This window comes from Amphiprion ocellaris, chromosome 5 (genome assembly GCF_022539595.1).
Source record: "Amphiprion ocellaris isolate individual 3 ecotype Okinawa chromosome 5, ASM2253959v1, whole genome shotgun sequence".
Classification (NCBI taxonomy): Eukaryota; Metazoa; Chordata; class Actinopteri; family Pomacentridae; genus Amphiprion; species Amphiprion ocellaris.
In genome coordinates this window covers 29,615,953-29,622,644 of record NC_072770.1, presented here as the reverse complement: position 1 = coordinate 29,622,644, position 6,692 = coordinate 29,615,953, and the positions used below count along the sequence as shown (strand labels likewise).

The 6,692-nt window shown below is 38.2% G+C and overlaps 1 long non-coding RNA gene across 1 annotated transcript in view; it reads left to right on the top strand.

Moving 5' to 3' along the window:
• The first annotated feature begins 243 nt into the window (after positions 1–243).
• LOC129348952 (uncharacterized) overlaps positions 244–6,692 on the top strand; it is a 74,258-nt gene continuing 67,809 nt past the window's right edge. The window contains exon 1 of the long non-coding RNA XR_008601727.1: positions 244–798. This is a non-coding gene — a long non-coding RNA (uncharacterized LOC129348952). The remainder of the gene's footprint in view (positions 799–6,692) is intronic.

The window sequence follows — 6,692 nt, the reverse complement described above, 5'->3', positions numbered from 1 at the left end:
CATTAAAAGCAGATGATCCATGTTGAAGATACGTTTAGTTCTAGTATCAGAAGTACAAGAAGGAAAATGGAAGTTTAGTTCTGCTACATCAAAGATTTCAGGATTAAAGTAACTAAATGAGTCTTTATGCCTCAAACTTTATTTTTACAATAAAGAAATAATGAAATAATCACAGATAATAAAAATATAAATAGCAGAGAAAACCTGAGAGAATAATTTCCTGAAAAGTCGGTGAAGGAAAAGCAGCTTTTTTATCCTGAAAGATCAGAATCAGCTCCAACATCTGCATCTGACAGCATCAAGTCAACCAGAAAGAAAAGAAAATAGAAAATGACTTCTTTCTGATCACATCTGTTCTGCTGCTCACAGTCTGCTGCTGCTCACATTCTTCACATTTATAGTCCACTTTTAAAAGTTCAGCAGACAGGTGCTCTGCTTTGGAGTGTGACGATGTCATCGGTGATGTGGAGAGTGAAGTTTCCGTTTCACCCACAGCGTGCTTTAGGGCAGCAGGGTCGGACTTGATGTTTGAAATACTGACCAACAGCTCAGATTTAACTGTCTGTAGTTTCGTTTTGATGGATGTTAAATTTTCACTCAAAGCCGCCAGGAGCTGGGTCATTAAAATAACTGCCGTCTCGTTACAGAGTGAAAGTAGCAGTTCCTCCAGAACTGGTCAGAGATTGCAGCATCTGAGGGCCTCTTCAAAAGAAGACGTAGTTGATGAAGGCGTTCTGGAGCAGGACCAGAAAGACCACGACCAAGCAGCCTTGAGATCTTAGGCAGCATCTCCCTCAGGTGGGTGTCAACAGTGTTCACGGTCAGGTCTGTGGTAATCCCGTCAAAAAACAAAACAGAAACAAATCTAAATTATAAATCAACATGTAACCAAAGCACTGTGTATAATGCCATAGTATAGGATGTAGTTCAGAAAATGTCAAAGTATAGTATACTTTTCAAGAATAACATAGTATGGCCTGTAGTTCATAGTATAGCATGTCGGCAAAAAAACCCAACTGATTATTATGTGGTTCAAAAAGTTCAAAATGATAGGATGTTGCCTAAAATCGTCATGTATGATATGTGGTTCAAAAAATGTCATAGTGCAGTATATTGTCAAAATATTGTTTTTCAAGAAAACGTCAGAGTATATGTCGTCTAAAAAATGCCATAGAATAATATTTCATTGCACAAGTAAAAGTATAGTAATTTTTAAAACTGTTCAAATTCTTATATGTTGCTAAAAAAGCAAAGAAAAACTAAAACTAAAAAAAACGTCATAGTAATATGTCAATTTAAAAAGCCTATAGTATAGAGTGTCGCCCAACAAACATCATATTATAGCATGTCGCTCTGAAAACTTCGTAGTATGGCCTTTGGTCCAAAAAACGTCATAGTATAGTATGTCGCTCTAAAAATGTCATAGTATAGCATGTCGCTCTAAAAACATAGTATATCCTTTGGTCCAAAAAACGCCATATGATGCCATATGATGAAATAATGTAAAGGAGGCCATGAAAAACACTCCAGAAAGGTTTTCTTTGAAAAAAGATCATCATGAATTTTGGCGCAAAAAAACGCCATCGTATACTATGTCAAAAAAAAAAAGCGATTTTTCAACGTTGTAAAAACGTGCCATATCATGAAATAATGTAAAGGAGGCCATGAAAAACACTCCAGAAAGGTTTTCTTTGAAAAAAAGATCATCATGAATTTTGGCGCAAAAAAACGCCATAGTATACTATGTCGAAAAAAAATTCAATTTTTCAACACGTTGTAAAAACGTGCCATATCATGAAATAATGTAAAGCAGGCTGTGAAAAAAAATCCAGAAAGGTTTTCTGTGAAAAAAAAATCATCATGAATTTTGGCGCAAAAAAAACAGTAACAGTGCTGATGAGACAATGAGCTGCAGCTGCCGGACCTGGGCAGCTAAAAAAAACGTCATAGCATAGCATGTCGCTCTAAAAACGTCATAGTAGAGCATGTCGCTCTAAAAACGTCATAGTATAGCATGTTGCTCTAAAAACGTCATACTAAAGCATGTGGCTCAAAAAACGTCATAGTATAGCATGTCGCTCTAAAAACGTCATGGTATAGCATGTTGCTCTAAAAACATCATAGTGTAGCATGTCGCTCTAAAAACGTCATAGTATAGCATGTCATCCAAAAAACGTCATAGTATAGCATGTCGCTCTAAAAACGTCATTGTATAGCATGTCGTCCAAAAAACGTCATAATATAGCATGTTGCTCTAAAAATGTCATAGTATAGCCTTTGGTCCAAAAAAGGTCATAGTTTAGCAAGTCACTCTAAAAACGTCATCGTATAGCATGTCGCTCTTGAAACGTCATCATACAGCATGTCGCTCTAAAAACATTGTAATATAGCATGTCGCCCAAAAAACGTCATCGTATAGCCTTTGGTTCAACAAACGTCATAGTTTAGCATGTCACCCAAAAAACGTCATAGTATAGCATGTCGCTCTGAAAACGTCATAGTATAGCATGTCGCTCTAAAAACGTCATAGTATAGCCTTTGGTCCAAAAAAGGTCATAGTTTAGCAAGTCACTCTAAAAACGTCATCGTATAGCATGTCGCTCTTGAAACGTCATCATATAGCATGTCGCTCTGAAAACATCATAGTATAGCATGTCGCTCAAAAAACGTCAGAGTATAGCATGTCGCTCTAAAAACATCGTAATATAGCATGTCGCCCAAAAAACGTCAGAGTATAGCATGTCGCTCTAAAAATGTCATAGTATAGCCTTTGGTTCAACAAGCCTTTGGTCCACAAGACGTTGTTTTTTCCTGGCTGTCTGAAGTAGGTGAGGAGCAACACCAAAACAGTCCAAACGCTGGTTTCCAGAGGGTTAGACAAGTATTTATTTGAAAGAGGAAGTTTACAACAACACAACATGTGAGGGGGTTAAAAGCAAATGGGTGTTAGTAAAATAAAAATAAATAAACAGAACTAAAAGTGAACTTCATGTTGACATTGATGTGCACTCCAACCAGGAACAAAGTAATAGATAATCGATACGAAAAAAAAAACTTCCTGTTCCCCTCTTAAAACCCAAAAACACACCGCAGTAGCAGCCAAAACTAAAACTACCAATGGGTTCCCTGTTTTCCTTTCTGAACAATTCAAAGGTCTCTCTCTATCTCCCCACACATGCACCAACCACTGGAACACATCTCCAAAGTTCTGCCGGGCCAGCTCAGCTTCCCCTCAGAAGAAGTGCCGCCACCTGCCAGATGAAGGAGCCTTTTGAGAGGCAGCTGGCATCGTGATTGGACTGTACTTTGGTCTGTTCCAATCCAGCTTCAGCTCCAGAGACGGCAGGCGGGACGAGTCAACGGAGGCCGGGTGGACGAAGGCATGCAGCTGAGTACAATCCAGAGAACAACAGAGGAGGAGTGCAGTGACCCAGGGCCAGAACAAACAGTATGTCTCTTAGAAAACATCATAGTATAGCCTTTGGTATGAAAAAACACCATCATATACATCGTATATTGTACAAATAACAAGTCAAAGGAAAGAGACATACATTGTAGAATTGTAGTAATTGTGGGCTGACTGATTTACTGATTATCAATATTTTATTTTTTACTGATTTATGGTAATAAATACATTTAAAAATGGTGCTACTTTGGCTCTGAACCTTTATCTACCTGTGGTCGCTCTGTCTTCTGGAGTGATTTGATTGGTTATACGTCACGAATAAAACTCCTTTAACTTAACATCTGTAAACAAAACAAAAACGTATCAACAAAGTTTTCTGTTAAAGTTTGTGTTCTTGTAAGTTTAACTCCAAGATTTTAAATACTTTCATTTACTGCAAATGAATATCTACTCCAAATGTCTCACTAATAATCATTATCAGCCTTAAAAACCCACAAAACACCCCTTTATACTCGACCACACTTAGTACAGTCCGGTTCCCCCTTCTATAAATCTGCTTGGAATCTTCCACTTCCTGTTTGTCAAAGTGGCCTTCTACCTGGACAGGTTTTGTTGGAACTCATGCAACAAACATTTTGGGTAACTGCACTTTAATATGGATGGATGACACTGAATTAGAGTCTGTTTTAATGAGACTGAGTTAAGATGTGTAGCTCTGTCAATAAATAGGAAATTATTTCTCAGAATTCACAGAGAAAAGTCTGAAATGTTTGCTAGGTTAGCGTCCCACATGTTCTTTGGCTCAGCTAAAGCTAACTCTCTCCAACTTCTGGATCTCTTGAGTTGCTTGTTGTTAAAATATCTTGCTAGAGGTGCTGAAGCTCAGAAAGTCTGAGATGTTTGTTCAGAATAAGCTCATTCTCAAGTCTTACCTGAACTGTCCTCTTTTGTTTGAACTTTCCCTAAACTTAGGAGTTAATGACAGAGCAGCACATCCAGACTCACTCTCATTTATGTAGAGATTAAACTTCAGTGTCATTCATTGATGTTAAAGTGCAGTTTTTCAAATGTTTGTTGCACATGATCCCGACCAAAGCAGTCCAGGTGGAAGAATATGTGAAGAGAAAGCTCCAGAGGATAAATATCACACATTTATGTTGGAAATAAATGTCCTTTAATTTGACATTGTCACGCAAATGATGTTCAAATATTTGAGTGTTTTGTTGATGTTGGTTTCTAAATGTTTTTTGACACTCGGCCCCAAAGATTAAAACCTTCTACAGCTCACAAGCTGCAAAAATTCACACATTATCAACTATCTTTCTGACTAAACTAAGATAAAAAAAAAGTGAAAAATTGCCTGATTCCTGCATCATGAATGTAAATCTTTTTGGTTTTTATGACAGTAATCTGAATATATTTGGGTTTGACATTTTATAAACCAAAAGAAATGAATTAGTCGAAAAAACGACAGATTAATGGTCAAAGAAAATGTGTTTTCCAACATATATGGCTGAATTACTCCAACATTACAAGATACATACAATTTAAATTCTATTGTATTTATATAACACCAGTTACAGGTCAAATTGTCTCAAGACGCTTTATTTTTATATTTTTTTGTCATATTTAAAATATGACAAAGTAAGAAATTTAAAGCTCTTGATTAATCCAATTTATTATTTGGTTTTTAAGAGATTAATCGACAGTTAAAATAACTTTCTCCACTAAAACTAATAAACATGAGGTGAAATAGAAGGAACAGTTTTAAATACTGCAGTCCCACGATGACAAGAATAAAGTTTGTCAACAAAAACTAAATCTGCTGGTGGATTCCATTAAAGTCCTAATAAATGATAATAAAGTGTGATACTAAAAGTTTGTGGTGCTAAAAATGTCCAAGTAAAGATATGAAGTTGAACATGTGGATGGAGGTTGATAAAAGTTGACCTCCCTTCATTTCTCTGGAGCGACTCCATGGATTTTATGGATGGTGGTTAAAGATCTGCTCTTCTAGTGGTCTTCCTTCCAGTGGCTGTAAAAAGTCAGTCCATCCTGGCCCACTTCAACACCTCTTCATGACAACTTGTTCTGCCTCTGACCTAGTGGAAACTCCAGAAACTCGGGAAAACCTGTCGAGACTCGAAGAACTCGTGGAGACTCGAAGAACTCGTGGGGCGGGGGAAGGTGTGGTGGGTGGTGGGGGGAGGTGGGGGAGTAGAGGGGGGAGGCCACCACCCACCTCCCCGCCTACTCTCCGCCCTGACTCCACCCAGGCTCCGCCTCAGCTCCACCCATGTGGTCACTTCAGGAACTACGATGCCAAAGGGACGACGAATTTATTTCTTTGTATCTGATCTGTAGCTCAGTGAGTTAAGGATTTGCCTATGGAGCTGCAGGTCGCTGGTTCAAGACCAGACACTTCTTAAATTTTCTCAAAATCCTGACAAAGACAAAGACAGAAAAAGGCCAGTGGCGGGTCTTGAACCTGCGATCTTCCGCTTGGTAGTCCTCTTCTTATCCTCCTGAGCTACCCGCTCAGATACTAAAACTTCTTTTTTTTGCGCATTTATCATCTATTTTTTGCCATTTTCGAGTTTTTTTTTTAACTCGAGTCTCGACTCGACCGTTTTTCTAAGGAGGTTGGACTTCAGCCTTTGTGCTGGAGGGTTGAACCCTCAGTTCCAAGACTTTCCAAGCCTCCACACCTCCCGAGTCCTCAGGACCTGAGCTTTCACACAGTCTGAGGGCTGAAATTTTCTAAGTTCCTGAGTAGTTCTCTGTTAGTTTGAACCTTCAGACAGTCTGAGGACTGAAATTTTCTAAGTTCCACAGTAGTTCTCTGTTAGTTTGAACCTTCAGACAGTCCAAGGACTGAAATCCTCTCAGTTCCTGAGTAGTTCTCTGTTAGTTTGAACCTTCAGACAGTCCAAGGACTGAAATCCTCTCAGTTCCTAAGTAATTCTCTGTTAGTTTGAACCTTTAGACAGTCTGAGGACTGAAATTTTAAAAGTTCCTGAGTACTTCTCTGTTAGTTTGAGCTTTCACACAGTCTGAGGACTGAAGTTTTAAAAGTTTCTCAGTACTTCTCTGTTAGTTTGAACTTTCTGGTTAACAGAAGCCTTAAAACTTGTGACCATGAGTCTTGATTTCACATTTAGACCATCCATCTGAGTTCTTCTCAGACCTTCACCTGTGGATTTTTTAGAAATCCTCAACAAACTTTGATTCTCTTCACTAAACAGTAAAGTTTGTGGAGATCAGAAGGTAATATTAGTTTGATCAA